Below are 16,164 nucleotides of genomic sequence, written 5' to 3'. Positions count from 1 at the left end.
TAAGGCATAAAGTCATCCTTTTTGGAGGTAGAACGGCCCCAGTCTGTGCAGAATGTGACACGGTGACTGGAATGTTATGGTGACTGGAATGTTATGTCGTAGTGCAATCACATGCAGATTGTGTCATTTTACCTGAATTTATTTCAGAGATTATATATTGCAGCACCAGAGAATGCAATTCACTCCTTTTTTATTTTTATGTTTTCACCTTTGTATTTCCTGCTTCCGTTCCTGCTTCTACCTCATTGTGTACCTGAACGTTTGCAGTTAAAGTTAAAACAAATGTTAAAAACAAACACTGGACTGGATCGTGTCACTTGAAAAGCATCACCACTCAAAGTTTATCACAGTTTTAGCGAACAGTCGTTATCAGAACCAGCCAACATTAATGTGAAGTAGACCGCGGGACTGTGATGCATTAATGCGATGGCTGATCGCTGTGAAGTACAAACCAGCATTTATTATCCACAGTCCACCCATCTCCTGCAGGAGGGCGGTAGGCTGCAGACAATCGAGATCAGGAGGTATTTGGTATATTCCAGAGGTGGGACCAAGTCATTCTTTAGCAAGTCTCAAGAAATCTCAAGTCTTCGTCCTCAAGTCCCAAGTCAAAAGCAGTCAAGTCACAAGTCAAGATCAACAAGCCTCAAGTCAAGTCGGAAACCAAGACAAACAAGTCTCAAGTTGAGTCACAAGTCAAAAGCAGTCAAGTCCCAAGTCGAGTCACTAGTCAAGACCAACAACGCTCAAGTTGATTCAAAAGTAAAGACCAAGCCTCAAGTTGAGTCACTAGTCAAGACCAAGTCCCAAGTCAAGTCAAAAGTCAAGACCAACAACGCTCAAGTTGATTCAAAAGTAAAGACCAAGCCTCAAGTTGAGTCACTAGTCAAGACCAAGTCAAAAGTCAAGACCAACAACTCTCAAGTCAAGTCACTAGTCAAGACCAAGTCCCAAGTCAAGTCAAAAGTCAAGACCAACAACTCTCAAGTCCAGTCACAACTACTACTTTTAATGTTTCAAGTCCTTTCAAATCCTTTCAAAAAGGAAATAATATTTATTCCACGGACCATGTGTGCTTTTAGAAAGTGTGTTTTTGAAGCATTTTAGGTAAATGACCTCTGAGCTCATTTATCCTCACTTTAAAAATCCTAAATGATTTCTCTAGAACAGAAACACAGTTCACCACATTAGAAACGTGGTGAACTGGAGATAGCAGGAGACCAGAGTAAAGTCTGGATATTAAATCTCCTCACTACAGACCAGTGATGTGAAGTTTATGGATGATGAGGATCAAACTCTGTCAGATTCTGATTTACAAACCAATATACTTACCAACTACTGATTCTGTTTCATATTTCATATCAGAATATTTTTATAAACATAGCAGATACATATTTGACTGAGGAAGAATATAAAATGTAAATGTTCAGTTTGACTCCAAAAAAACAAAACCAAATATATGAATAGTACATGTAGTTTTACGGTAACATTTCTGTTGTGAAAATGATTTTTATTTGTTTTGGATACAACTTTTGTTTCTTAAATACAAAATTTCTGTCAGCTTACTGTCAAAATACCTCACAGTAAATTAACAGGAGACATTCTGTGTTCAAGACAGAGAAATGTAGGATTCAAAACAACAATGTTAAATATAAAACTAAATGTGGTATATACTGTATGTTAGTAGATATATTAAGAAAGTGACTGTTCACAGGACATTTTATACATAAATATATATTTTAAAGTTGTGTAATTGAACAGGTAATACGAACACATAGATTATGAGTATATTCATGATTAAAATGATTAGAATCAAATATCTATTTATGGTGAATAAATCTTTTATAAAAAGTACACATTTCATGATAGCAGGTGAAACACCAACATACAGACACATATATGTTCACACATGCAAACTGAAAACCCTTAAAGCAGTGAATGTAAAAAAAGTACCAAACCAACATCCTGTTGTTGATTCCTGTTTGAAATAGTGAAAAATCGCATGAATGAACGAATCTTTCATGATAACCGGGGCGAGCTCTGTACTCAGGATTTAGCTGTCTTTATAAATCATAAAAACTCACAACTTTCAGCTGCAGTTTGTCCAACTTAAAGAATTTGTCTTGGGTTTGAATCAGGCATCTAAAATCCTGTTGCATACTTTTGGTATTTCTTTGAATCTTTTTTTTTTTTTGCTAAATTACTCAACACACAATATAAATATTAATAAAAACATCTGGAAGTGTGGAAGACTTTGAATTTACCAAAGTCATGTGACCATACAGTGTGGTAGAATGTTGTACTAATGTTCTCTTTGGATTACTCTGATGGATGAACTTTATCAAACTAAACTCTGAATGGATTTGACATTCATTCTTGTTTACTTGTTTGTTTGTACATATATTTAATTTATACTTGATTATCTCGAAGAAATACAAGGAATCTGGAAACTTCAGTTGCAGAACTTTGGTGATGATCACTCATGAAGAACTACTTACTGCACTTTATAGGAACACATTTATACTTTGACATCACATAGAAGTTTTATAAACTGCTTAACATAAACTTTTTACTGGAACCTGCTGGGTTAAAGTTGCTTGAGAACTCCATTTATCCACAGTCTCTCTGTTTTATAAGAGGAAGCAGACATTTGCAGAAGCTCATAAACCGCAGCTTCCTGCTTCAGATCATCACTTCCTGTCCTGAAGCTGTGAAGACGCTGCTGCTGGTGTGACTGTGTAAAGATCCTCAGCTCTTTTTTCCCACAGTAAGGTGATCAGTCGCTGCATTCACATGGACACGAGCGATGGGAATAAACGGCTGATTAGAATAAAAACGAGTCATGTAAACACGGCTTTCGGAAAACTCTGATCAGACTCATTCGGATCTAAATTTCCTTCCGATAGAGACAGCTGGGTTATACCAATTGTGGTGAATGTAAACAATCCATTCCGAACGGCATGTGGAAATGTCACTCCGTGCACCAAAAAAGTCCTGAGAAACCGTACAAAAATATCATGTAAGTTCATGTTTCCAATCACGTCCAGACAAAATAAAGACTAATGTTATTCCCACATATTTACGTGCAGCCAAGATACACATTGCTGTACGGATTTAGAAAATTATGAGCGAACAGTCACTTAAAAATATAATAAATAATAATGAAAGTACATTCAGAGGATCATCCCGCTCCATACAGCATCTTGGATTGTTTACAAAGGATCTCACTATTTCTTCTTGTACGACTATTTCCAGCATTTTAGACAGTTCTGCAAAAGTAAATGTTTTCTCCCTAACTGAAGCGGCACATTTTTGACTGAACACAGCCTATTAGGTCAGTGCACCAATAACAGGCAGCTCATCTTCCTCTTTTGTCTCTCATCACTCCCTAACTTCAGTCGGAGTCCATGCAAACTGGAGCTTGGAACCCATATCCCGTTGCCCCCTAAAGGAAGTGTTTACAGTACAATTGCCGTAGCCTCTCCATGGAAATGCAGGGGGTGGGACAGGCAGAAAGAAAAGATGCTGCTTTCTGGTCTGTCAGAGATGGGGACACCGGTCTGTGAAGCCAAAGGTTCTTTAATTATGGCTCAGCGTGACTAAACGACCATTAAAGGCTTAACAGCAAGAGGGTGAGTAGCACGAAGGGGGAGGAAGAGCAGACCTTCTGGCAACACTTTTGAAGTCTCTTTGCAGGTTACAGTTCAAAACATTTGTCCTCCTACGTTCTCAGTGAAAAAGAGCTCATCCAGAGGTTCTGTGGTTTTAAAGAATCCACGAAAGTTACAAAAGGTTCACTTTTTCTAACAAGTGTTGGTTAAAGCTTAAAAAAGATAATACTCTGTTCCTGAAGCAACAGGTTTCCAGGGATTGTTGCTTTTGTTTGGTTTGTGTGGAATCTGGGCTAAAAGCGACTCTAAAACAGGGGTCTCAACCTGGCGGCCCGCTGGTCATTTGCAGCCCCCAAGTCAATATTTTATTACATATTCTGGATGTCCACGCTTCTTTGATGATAGCTTTGTAGTTGCTTTGTGATGTTTCAGCTCGCATTATGCTTAAAACTCAATGATGATATTGACATCAGTATTGGTCGACCTCTATCCAAAATTCTAAAAACTTAGGCCAGAGCGTGTCTTGAATGAATGAAATGGTTTATTTCAAGCAATCAGGTCATAATACATAACATATCACTTAGTGAATCACAAGTAGATCACTTGAAAGGGAGTGGAAGGAAGCGAACTTATATGGGCTTAATGACTGACTTTTGGTCAGGCACTACAAGAGCAGAGCTCGGGTCCTTTGACCAGGAAATACAACTGAAAGGTAAGCAAACATAAGTCAGCAACAGCAAAAAAAAACTTTTAACATAATGCATCCAAACAAACCACCCAAAATAATAAAGGAATTGAAACCTGTGTGCATGTGTGAGTTCCTGTGTGGAGTTTCAGATAGGTGAAACTGCCACAACATTACAGTGAATATCAATAATAAATCAAAATAATTCATGTTCAAAGTTAAAAATAAAAAAATTCCAGATCATTTCCAAAAACTCTTCCAGTTGAGAGAAAATAAACACACTTTAAGAGGAACAAACATTTTAAGTCAAACCAACTGTAAGAACCAACATTAAACTGCTGTGTATCTCCACAAGGGGGGGTGCAGTTATGGAATAACTGTTAAGAAGACATTGAAAATTATCCTAAAATTATCCTTCATTAGGGGTAATTAGATAATAAATATGAAGAAACTAATAAAATACTTTGATTGTTGTATGTATATATGTGTGTTAGTGTATTTATAAACGTACGTTTTTATTTTGCTGTTCTTTTCAACAGATTGATTTTGCTTTGTGTTCTTATTACTCTGTATTGATAAAGATATAATTGTATATTTCATTTGGGCTGAATAATAACGAAGGGGATTGGACTTGATGAGCTTTTAGCTTTATCCTAAGCCCTCTGAACATTTTTGTTACATCCGAGATTGTTTGTGGGATAATATACATGGTTTATTTTTATTTGTTTTTAGTTGTTCTTGTTCAAAAAACTAAATAAATAAATAACAGCTCTATGAATGCACCAAGGAAAGTATCTTCTTGATAACCGGATCCACCCTGTAGGACTCTGCTGTGATGTCATCACCAGCTGCATTCATGACCTCCAGCAGGTCATTCGGGGATGTGGACAACGGTGTTGCAACATCACAATGTCCTGCTATTCTTCTAATTTACATATAGATTTGAAATTGGATATAATATACTACTTTTTCTGTTACATGTGACCATATTTATTTATCTGAATTTTTTAATTTAAATTCTTTAAAATTGTCAGGTTGTTTCAGTAAATATAAAAATATAATTTTAATATGAAAGCCGCGAGCGGCGTTGGATGGCCCGCAGTCGCTACCCGCCCTCTTCCTCGCTGCCCGCCCCTACGCACAATCGCCTCCACACCCACCTTTGCCACAAGCTCACCTGCTAAGCAGCCCCTATGCACCACTAACCCCCCTCATATTACTGTGTAGCTGGAATGAGATGTATATGAGAAATTGACAAAAAAAGCACTTTTTTTCAAAATGGCGGCTTTTCTGTTAGTGTTATCTCCATAGCAACCATTTTATGTTTTGTTTGCCTGAGGTCACCGAACAGATTGACGTTAGTTTTGCAAGAATCGGCAAAAGTACATTTTTGGATTTCCTTAGCAACGGAGGTTATTTGCTAACCACGCCCACATTCCTTATATGGTCATATTTTAAGTTATAATACTTGTTAAAGCTTCAACCTGGGATCAACATATTCAATTTTCATAGCAAGCCACCCACCTTCATCGGCCTCGAGGCCCACATTTGACACAAGCTCACTTGCTAACCAGCCACTATGCCCCCCCCGAATCCCATCCCTCTTGTGCAGTACACCGGGGTGAGATCTAAGAGAGAAATTGCTTAAAAGGGCACTTTTTACAAAATGGCGGCTTTTCTGTTGGTTTTATCTCCATAGCAACCACTTTATGTTTTGTTCTCCTGAGGTCACCGAACAGATTGACGTTGGTTTCGCAAGAATCGTCAAAAGTAAATTTTTGAATTTCTTTAGCAACGGAGGTTATTTGCTAACCACACCCACATTCCTTATATGGTCATATTCTATGATATTATACCTGTTACAGCTTAAGCCTGGGATCAACATACTAAAATCTTATAGCAATGCATTGAAATATGAGCGTGTATTAACACTACGCCACTTTTGCGAGCTCGCCATGCGCATGCAGTTTAAAATCTATAGCTTCCAATACCATATATTTTATGCCATTGGTTTCTCAATGATGCCAAAAGTGTTTGGAAACGTTTGACAAATATCTCTAAAAGTTATATTTGTTTGAAACTGTTGCTAAAAGTCGGTTTTTTTTTTGGACAAATCAAGATGGCGGCCCTTCCCGAGGTCAAAGGTTAGCGAAACTTTAGGGGTCGTTGAAGACTAACGCCAGTGGCATGTGGGTCAAATTTCGTAAGAATTGGACTAACAAAAGGTACGTTTCATCTTTGTAAAATTCACAAAATGTCAGATTTCGAAACAAAATGGCCGCCAAGTCGTAGGTTGTTGAGACATCCCATAATAATGTAATAATTAGCCATGGATATATCCAGTAAAGCTATGTTGGTTCGTTCGCGAATTGCGAACAAAATTTTTGTTTTTGCTGAGTCAGCAGTTTTTTTACAGCGGTGTTTGCATACCAGGGCCGCATTTTAAGCATTGCGGCTTCGAAAGTTATATTGTTTCGCTCAGCTTGGGCCCCCGGACGCGCGAATATCCTTTTTATGCAAATCGGCCAAAGCAATGAAAGCTAAGACCGTGGTGGTTGCGACCTTGTCACGCGCACGCCATTCAAATTCTACAACTTCTAATTGCAACATTTTTCTCACAGTAGATTCCCATTTATGGCCAGTGATGTGACATATCAATTGATAAAACCCCCTAGGAGGTATTTCTTTTTGTAGCTTGGAGTAAAAGTGCTTTTTTTCAACATTTCAAGATGGCGGCATCTTCCCAAGGTCAAAGGTCAATGAAACTTCTTGGGTGTTTGTAGACTCGAGCTGGGGACATGATTCTTAAGTTTCGTGAAAATTGGACAAACAAAAGTGTCGTTTTCCCATATTTTTGAAAATCGTGAAAATCCCCATTTCTCTGACTTCGCCACAAGATGGCCGTCAAGCCGTAGGTCATGTGGCCATCCATAATAATTTCAAATGTTCCAGGGCTTATCCCCGACACATGCCATGGGCTGTTGTTTGCGTATTTCAAAATATTTTTTTTGGCCGCATAAGCGATTTTTGGCCCATTCATTTTTTTTACGAAAACGCTCGCCGTGATGTCATCATTTTCAGTGACCGCGACGGAGCTCACTCACTCCATATGCTGACAGGCAGACTGCAGCTGCAGGTGCAGGGGCTGCTGGCTCTGGCTTCATCCAGACATTAAAAAAAGAAAGAAAAAGGTCCCCCTATTTTATCTTTCCCCCCTCAGGTTAATAAGAGACAGTGAGCCTTCAAGCTCACAGACGCACAGGAACACAGTGGAAGTGGCTGTCATACAGACACAGCCTCCTGTACCGCGAACATCTTTTAATGATAATCATAACCCAAACATGGAGACATGATTACTGATGTTCACAATAAATAAACCTGATTTCTCAACATCTTCTGTGTCTTCATTCAAAGTGAGATATTCACAGACACCGTTCCTTATTGACCTTATTCCGGGGGCCTCTCATGTAAAAGGGATTATGGGTGCAACTTCTGGAATAGCAACCGGAAGTTACACGGCGCTACTTGTTTCCACTGAAAGTTGGCGGTTTTGTTAGCTTTAGCAGTGCATACAAACTTTAAAAGCGTGCTTTACTTAATCCCTCAAAGTTTTTAAAAATGTCTTTGCGCAGTTCAGGCGCGTGTTTTGCAGCTCGTGGTTGTACTAACAACCAAACTAAATTAAATTTGTGGAGCGTTTTGAGGGACCTGGGCCGCTGACGAAGAGGGAGTGCAGCTGCCCTCCTCGGTACAGATTTTACCGTCTACCGGGCGAGGATGAAGTCAGAAGGATGTGGCGGAGAATATTAAATCTTTCATTTTATGGATAAAGTACACACGGAGGAAAATCAGTATCCAACATTATGGTCGGGTTACTCCAGAGCACCAGAGAAGAAGAGACGCGGGTACTGAAGAGACCTGACAGCAGCGGTAAAGCTAGTTTCATATTCGACATTCGTCACACATTCAGCGATGAACGGCAATATTTCTCAAACGCCTTTGGTGAAAAAAAACGCCAAAATATTTTACTTACAGATGATGAAAGTAATGTGAAATGTTGATTGTTTTATTATCTCTCAGGAAAAACATTTTTGGGTTTTTTTAGCAAAGGCGATTGAGAAATATTGCCGTTCATTACTGAATGTGTGACGAATGTCGAATATGAAACTAACTTAACCGCGCTGCTGACAGCAGTGTCACAAGAGCAGAAAAGATATTTTGTGTGTAATTGCTGCATCTCCTGGTATCAGATATTCAAAAATTACCTGTTTAAACCGCAGCTGACTTTGTCAAAACATGAAACGGGTAAAAGCTACACCACGATGCATCCCTCATCGCAGCATGTAAACACAAGCACGTGAAGAGATAACGTTACACTTGATCAGCACTGTGTGCTAACTCTGGCAGAAATAGACAGAAATAAGAATTATGATGTGAACTTTTAGCACAAATAGGCATAAATAAAGAATTATGATGTGAACTTTTAGGATTGTTCATAGCTTCATCACCTGCTGCAGCTGAATTGAGAAAGTAGCTAAAAATGCTACTATATGTTATGTTTTTTAAGGTCATCCTCCAATCCCTCAATTTTAGCACTGGAGTTGTTACCTCGCCTCTTTTAAGACATGACAGCTGGTTTTTGCACATTTATATGTAGTTATCGATCCACAACAAAAGGAATTGCGCTGTCGGCTCTACAGTTGTAATGTAAATATATGCGAGTTCCGGCGTCTACCGGAAGTTTCACCCATAATTCACGCAAAGGCTCATGGGGGCTAGGAATAAGGTCAATAGCGATCATCCTAAATGCATTAGCTCTTCCCACCTGCAGCTGTGATGTCAGGAATACATTTTTTGACAGGCAACAATCAGTGACAGAGAGGCGGGGCATGAGAATTTGTCATGCAAACCACGTTCGGTATAAAAGCACCTTAAGAAGATCTTTGGACTACAAACATGGCTACCTGAGGACTTCCTGTCACACAGGTGCTAGACTGATTACAAACATCACAAATGAGAGGAGAGTCTCAGCAGGAAGAGGTCTGACCAGAGTGATTCATGCACAGTGTTGACAGCAGCAGAACACATTGTTTTATTAAGGATTACCGTGACGCTGGAGAAGAGAACCAACCGCATTGGTAGAAGATGTTGGAATTCTTTCTGCCATTGGGTGAGACCTTCTCATGCATCATCTATGCACAGATCCGGTAAGCCACGTATTTACATCCTGCAAATGGAACGTTGATGACCCGCCATATGGTTTAGACTGCTTTCATCGTAATGGAGGAGGACGCCAAAGGGACACGGTGACTGTGTCAATAGCAACTAACTTGAAAAGACTTGGGTGCATCTGGGGAAGGACTTGTAGAGATCATGTATTTATAAATATAAATTGAGTAAAAAAGGAGTTAAAATAATGTTTATGGATTTTTGTGGGTGTGCATAAAAAGAAACGAAAGAAAACAAACAATAACTCTCTTTTAACTCCATAAGACATACATTTGTAATACTTTGCTGTATTGTGGGGTGTTACAAGGTTTAGGTGTTTGTTTAAACTTCCAAAAGAAGAACCAGCACATCAGAACTGGTAGGATTTTATCTTCAGGAGCACGACAGACCCACCAGCAACTCTTCGTCAGTGACCGCCACTTCACAGATGACTGCTTGATAACCTCGGCATGTATCAAAGTGGTTTGGTCAAGAGACTAAATCTTAGAGCCGGCACCATTCCTACAATCAAACCGGATGAAGAGTCCAGACCTGTAAGTAAATCCTGCAGTATACCGTAAGCATAGAACGCACCAGCTAACACTACAACTTCCATGCACGTTGCTCCTCGCGTACAGACGGTCTTGTATTATTTGGTTAACTGTAAACGTGTTTGGATGCATGATAACATCATTGTTTTATGAAGGATGCCACATGAAGTGTCATTTTCCCCTGTGTGTAAATACAAACACTCGCCCGGGGAGTAATTCAGTGTAGAACCACCACTGTCTGGATCAGATTGTGGGTCAGGAGTGTAAGGCTCCACAATCTGCAGATCCATCTTTAAAAATAGTTCAGAGGTTCTTTGCTTATGAGGATGAACCGCGGGCATCCTGAGGAGGCTCATTGACAGTCTATGGGCGGGCTCAAGGATGACGTCGTGAAATGGGCGGCACCGACAAGTAACGAAAGGCGGAGCCTCAGAGATCCAGTTGTTTCACTTCCGGGTATTAAAACGGTCCACAAAAATGAATAATCATTCATAAATAATTTGTTTTTTAGTGTTCTAAAGATAATGTATGATCATATATATGGATAGAGTTTACTCTGAAAGAAAGTCATGGTATGGCCTCTTTAAGTCAGTTTCGCTGGGCTCCAAGGCAACAGCAAAGAATAGTTGTTGTCGTCTTTCATTTATTTAGCTTTGACGGTTTTAGTAAAACATTTAGTCAAACATGGTTGTGTTGCAAATGTAGATAGTGTTGATGTTTATTTCATTTGAATTTATGTGAAGACTATTTATTTCCCTTCTAAAACCTGTCTGTCTTTGTCGTCAGGCTTTGCTGCTCTTCAAAGAGAAAGGAAACAAACGTTTGGAGGACATTCATGGAGCTTTTGATAATCAAAGTTGCTCAAGAATGTTCAGCAGAATTCCATCTCAGGTCAAACCGACCACATCCTCTGCTCCTCGCTCAGGTTGACTGCTGGGAGCTGGTCTGCATCTCATTTGCCCCCACATTTTTTCTCACCACAGCTGTTAAACCAGGGATGTGTCTCTTGAAGTTTTTTTCTGTCACAGTGAAATGATTAAATTGACACTTTGTGAGCTAAATTTGATTCCTGTCCTGATGTGTGTTTTATATGAGGCGATCCTGAGCCAGTTAATTAAAGTCTACATTTTTCATTGCTAAGCCAAAATGGCTTTTTTTTCTCATCATTACAGGGTGACATGCTTTAGATGGTGTTGGCCCAAGGCGTGGAATTAAACTGTGCTAAAAAGTATTTATTGAGGCATTTATGGTTCCCATGCAGGTTTAAAAGCATAGCAAGTCCAGCCAAAGCGCTGTAGATATGATGCTGGAGGAAAATTGTGTAAAATCAGTGAAGTAGTCACATAAAAGCAGCCAAGACCATTTTCCTTTTTTAATAGCTTCAACAGATCCAACAATAAAATAGCGGGTTGGCTATTTAATGCCCTGCGACAGACTGGCGACCTGTCCAGGGTGTACCCCGCCTTCGCCCTTCAGTAGCCGGGATAGGCTCCGGCACCCCGCGACCCCGACAGGGACAAAGCGGTCAAGAAGATGGATGGATGGATGGATGGCTATTTAATTTGTCCTGACCATTGAGAGGCCCCCCCTTTGTGCTCCCCCACAACAGTTATTTTACATTACATGAAAGCAAGGCTTCAGACCTGATCACGGCTGAAGATCTGGATTTTGTACATCAATCCGGGGTGAAGATAATTAATTTCAATAAACTTGGTGGAATTCAAGGAAAATACTGTCAATAGACGGAACAATATGATTAAAAATGGCTGATTAATGGCTCAGTGGGCTAGGTGAAGGGCTGCCACGCAGGAGTCCTGGGTTCAATTCCCAGGGTTGTCCACTGATCCCCACCCAGATTGGGTCCTTAGGCAAGACCCTTGACGCTGCTGCCTAACTGGGTCCCTGTGCCCCTCAAGTACAGGGTTGTGTCAGGAAGGGCATCCGGCGTAAAAACTCACTGATGCAAAACAGTGGGAGTTGTTACGCTGTTGCGACCTCGAAAGGGATAAGCCGAAAGTGAAGAAGATTTAAGGTTTAAGTTGATTTATTCTGGAATAATATATTCCTGCCTTTTTATTATTCATAATTATATTAAAAAGTTATGGTTTTAATGTTTTAAAATTTAGCATTCTGCTAGCTTTTTGGAATATTTTGGCCTTTACAAATATATTTTTAGGCTATTTTGGAATTTAGCTAATATTTCAGCAACATGCTAGCTGTTTTGGCTAATTTAGGTAGTGTCCAAATTCCCCCCCAATCACTATATAGTGCGTTCGCTATTTTCTACTGTTGTCCGAATCTACCAATTCTAAAATAGAGTGTATTCAAAATTTTCCAGAAATCTTTGCAAAAAACTAGAGTGTATCCATGGTCACTAGATTAGCGAATATAGACCGGTCGAACAATTTCGAACAAAAAAAAAACATGTTTAAATGTAACATTTGAATAAACTATCCACATTTTCAGCATCAGAACACAGTTAGTCATAAATTAATGTCGTAAAATGTTTGTATTTATTCAATTTTAATGCTAGCTGTTACATGCTAGCTGTTTTGGCTAACCTAAGCTTTTTTTGTGGCTAATTTGGCATTTAGCTAATATTTTAGCTGGCTATTAGCTTCAGTGATTTCAGCTATCAGCTTCAGCGTTTTTAACTATCAATTTCAGCATCTTCAGTGGCCAAATTCAGCTTACAGCATTCACACTAGCATTATCACAGGTAACGCTATATATCTAGTTCATAATTATGTTAAAAAATTACAGTTCTTTTGAAAAACATAGTTTTAGAGTGTTCAGTAAATGTTTATCCTGTTCGGCCCGCGACCTAAAGTGTGTTTTGGATTTTGTCTCCTTGTGTGATTGAGTTTGACACTCCTGCATTAGGCTATAGCAGATAACTACAAGATTCTTTCAACTTTAGCCTTTTTATTCAAACATAACAGTGTTTTGAACACACAACTTAGTATACACTAAAACGAACTTTTTATGCCTGTCTTAGGACAACACAAAACGGCATAAATGATGTGCTACTTTTAAAACATGCGTACAAATGGTGCTTCTGGTCTGTTTCCTGGCAATTTATGAAACCTTTCACTTCCCGCTGGCTGGAGTTGGCCCCACATCCACTTGTGTGGATTCTTCTCCTGGATCTCGTAACAGCGCTGAGAAACCCCCGAGCCCCCAGGATGGCAAAGCCCTCCCAGAGGGGGGCGCACATGAGAAGGAGCTCCAACCAGACAGATGCAGACGAAAGAGATGGTGATGTCATCACAATACAGCAGACTGTTTAAAATGTGGTGAATTCAAATTGGTTAAAAACTCTTCTATGTGCTGTCACATATGTAATTCATCAATTATTTTACAAATGACCTGTTGTAATTTTTAGGATTTTTTTTCATTCTTAAAGTTACATTTTGCTTTTTGTAAATGTAGTAGTTACTGCAGTAATAACAGTAATTGTACTTTTCATTCATTCATTCATTCATTCATTCATTCATTCATTTTAGATACTAACTAATGTCTATGGTTAAATTTGACATTATTTATATATTTTATAATTGTACCACTACAAAGTCTGTTTATGTATGGATTATTTTCAAAACATAAAAAATGATACATCCTTTTTATTGAGTTTTCTGGGATGCTATTTTACTTCAGGGTACATTTTAGTAAAAATTATCAGCTTTGTTGTCACTACTAAAAGAGTAGCGAGGTTAAGATTTACCCAATGTCATTATTTTTTCCTCCTACCTGAAATAACTGAGCAATTTCTAAAAAAAAGTAAATGTATAATGACTACAAACAACCCTGCTGAGTAAGTGTTTTCAGTTTATGTAGCTTAATGTCGTTGAGGTAATTTTGGGATAAAAATGTTTGCATTTGCATGAAAACATAATCACATGAATGAGCATTTGAAGCATTTGATACCAAAATAAACATACATATGTATCCTGAAGGATGAAGACTGACTTGATCATGCTGCCTTTGAGATGATGTATGCATTAGTATGATATACAGGAAAAGCGTTTGCTTGTTTTGCACCCTGGTCTTTTATTTGGTCCCGTAAGTTAAAAGATTGACAATATTTAATGAAGTTTTAAATTCAACACTTTAGGTTATACAGAGAATTAGTTTACTTTCAGCGCGCTAGACCAAACCAATGTGAATCTTTACCCTCTAACGCTTCAGTGTTTATGTAATTTTTTAATTGTTAACACGATAATTCCAGTAGATTGTGAAGGACAAAAGCGGCTCGTCGGTGAGGCTTTCTATCACACCTTCCTCAAAGCAGACGTCATTTTCTTGGGGTTTCTTTGGTATTCGCTTTTCTTTTAGGAAACTAATTATCTGTTGGCACAGTTCTTCTTTTAGTTTCAAAGAGAAAATGAGGAGCAATCAAAAACAGGGAAGAAATGGACTGTGGGAAGAGAAGGTGAAGGGAGGGGGGTTCACGTAAAAGAAGAGGAGGAGGGCGGGTCCCAGCTGACCCCTGTGTCTGTGTGTTGTTGTGTCTCAGTGGGTTTCCTCCACCCTGGCGCCAGCTGGAAAGAAGAGGCAACACACATCATCCTCCATTCAGCGCCATCCTCCTTTGATGGGAGTAACACTAGACTGGCTCAGCAAGCCTCACAGATCCTATCGAGGGCAGGAGGTGGAGCTGGGGTAGGTAGCTGCCCGTCCAGGATGGCTGTCATCCACTTTCTTTGCCCCACAGAGCAAACAAAATCCACAAATGAGGAGGATTTTAATTTGAGTGATGCATTTAAAGTGATCACACTTTCATAAGACACACTGCCACCAAGAGGTTGTCAGGCATTACTGCAAAAAGACATTCCTGTTAATGAATTCCACAAGACGTTGGAAAAATGTTCAGCTGTCTTCTTTTAATGATGGTTGATGGTTGGTCATACCTTGTTTCTGTCCTGAGTTGCTGATTGATGTTTATCTTAGTGACAGCTTTTTAAAAGAGACTCGGAGGCCATGAAATTAGTCATTACTTTGTTATCCTGCCATGATGTTTTCCTCATGCAGCAAAAACTCTGCCAGTAAACAATTATCCAAACGACATGGCCCTGAAGCTGCTGCACACACGGAGTTAGAAGGAAAAACAACCGGCTTCGCTTAGCTCTGCTTTGTTCTACCAATTACGCAGCTGAAATATTGTCATTACTCACCAACCAATCCTTTTATTGCATCCTGCACTTAAACTGGAGAGGATTAAACAAGTTCATGTTAAAAGTCGGTATAAGTGCGTAATGCCATACATACACACACTTTTGCTCTATATATAACACCCCTCTTCCACAGGGTCTCCCTAGACAGGCAGAGGAACCACCCAGCCAGCAAGGCCAAGTGGGCCCAATATGGTTTAAAAGAGGCAGAAAATGTGGACCCTGAATGGGTTTGTCTGCTGTTTCTGTGGTGGCCCCGAGTGCGTTTGCCCACATTAGCTTAAGTGAGGACTCAGTAGGTTGGCTCAATACAGCAGAGCTCAGAGGCTTGCTAGAGAGGACCTACAGATAAGCTCACTAGCTCGATACAGCAGAGCTCGCTAACAAGCGACGGGGGAGCTCGCTTGCTAGATACAAAGGAGCTCGCTAGTACTCTACGCTGTCCACCAGGCGGCTGGTCAGCGTAGAGAGCAAACTCACTGAGTGTCCACTTAAGTCAATGTGGGCAAACACAGGTGAGGTCACCACAGATACTGTGGACAAACCATTTTGGGGAAATATTTTCGGCCCACTTTGAACCATGTGGGCCCCCTGGCCTTGCTGACTAGGTAGTGACGTTCAGTTCTACCTCTGTCCCCGTCTTTGCTCCGTTCAAATTGGAACTTTTAACCTGGGCTTTTCCAATATCCTTTAGAGATGATCGCTGTGTGATCATGTTGACCCACTCAATCTACCATTCATAGAAGGACTCCTAAAAGGATTTGCTTTGGTATTTTTCAGCTGTTTTCTTGGTTCTTGTAATGTTTTGGCTCCCTCACTACAGTCTCACCTGGTTACCCCAGCTGTCCTTGTCAGGTTTTTATTTCTCCCTTCTTGACATGATTTTGTTATGCTGACTTTATTTATTAAAGTTGAGTTACTGCCTTCAAGCTTGCTCT

General features: G+C 39.7%; 1 long non-coding RNA gene across 1 annotated transcript; it reads left to right on the top strand.

Moving 5' to 3' along the window:
- The first annotated feature begins 9,535 nt into the window (after nt 1-9,535).
- LOC118599314 lies at nt 9,536-11,121 on the top strand. The gene is made up of 2 exons (XR_004948620.1): nt 9,536-10,058; nt 10,842-11,121. It is a non-coding gene; the product is annotated as an uncharacterized LOC118599314 (long non-coding RNA).
- The last annotated feature ends 5,043 nt before the right edge of the window (nt 11,122-16,164 follow it).

The sequence above is a fragment of the Oryzias melastigma genome, linkage group LG1, assembly GCF_002922805.2.
Source record: "Oryzias melastigma strain HK-1 linkage group LG1, ASM292280v2, whole genome shotgun sequence".
NCBI classification, from domain to species: Eukaryota; Metazoa; Chordata; class Actinopteri; order Beloniformes; family Adrianichthyidae; genus Oryzias; species Oryzias melastigma.
Note: the sequence above shows the minus strand (reverse complement) of the source record. Positions and strands in the feature narration are given on the sequence as shown.